At 48.5% G+C, this 493-nt stretch overlaps 1 protein-coding gene across 1 annotated transcript in view; it reads left to right on the top strand.

The window, feature by feature from the left end:
- LOC132837315 (histone H3-like) overlaps positions 1-493 on the top strand; it is a 489,210-nt gene that overhangs the window by 37,090 nt on the left and 451,627 nt on the right. The gene's annotated exons all lie outside the window — the stretch shown is intronic.

Below are 493 nucleotides of genomic sequence, written 5' to 3'. Positions count from 1 at the left end.
TCAATGGCAGCGCTGGGGGAGGGCCTCACGCATGCGCTCCTCTAGTCATGAGCAATTAGCATGGGGGGCATTGCGCTTGCGCTGATTTACCCAATGATTCCCAGAAACAAACATCAATTGGTCATTTCCCCAATTCCCTTTTCTCTCAGTTTGACCAAAGCAACTGGAGTCGTGGGGGAAAGGGCAGAGAAGGTTTCAAGCTGGGACATTGTCCCTTTATGAAGCTCCAATGGTGCTCATTCCCGGGTTATGCTAATAACATCTCCCTCCGGCTCTCTCACAATCTGATCAGGGAGCGGAGAAGCTAGCGGACACTCGGCCCATCCCCTGTGCTCCCCCATTCGATCATATCTGATCGAATGTTAACTGTGATATTTAATTCTGCTGACCCCTCATCCACAAAGCGAGGTCCTTGCCCAAAGTAACATACAAAGAGATGGAATAAGTGTAACATTCTTACAAAGACAGAAAATTACTGATGGAGAGAGTCTTG

This window comes from Hemiscyllium ocellatum, chromosome 49 (genome assembly GCF_020745735.1).
Source record: "Hemiscyllium ocellatum isolate sHemOce1 chromosome 49, sHemOce1.pat.X.cur, whole genome shotgun sequence".
In the NCBI taxonomy this organism is placed as follows: Eukaryota; Metazoa; Chordata; class Chondrichthyes; order Orectolobiformes; family Hemiscylliidae; genus Hemiscyllium; species Hemiscyllium ocellatum.
This window is presented reverse-complemented; position numbering and strand designations above follow the sequence as displayed.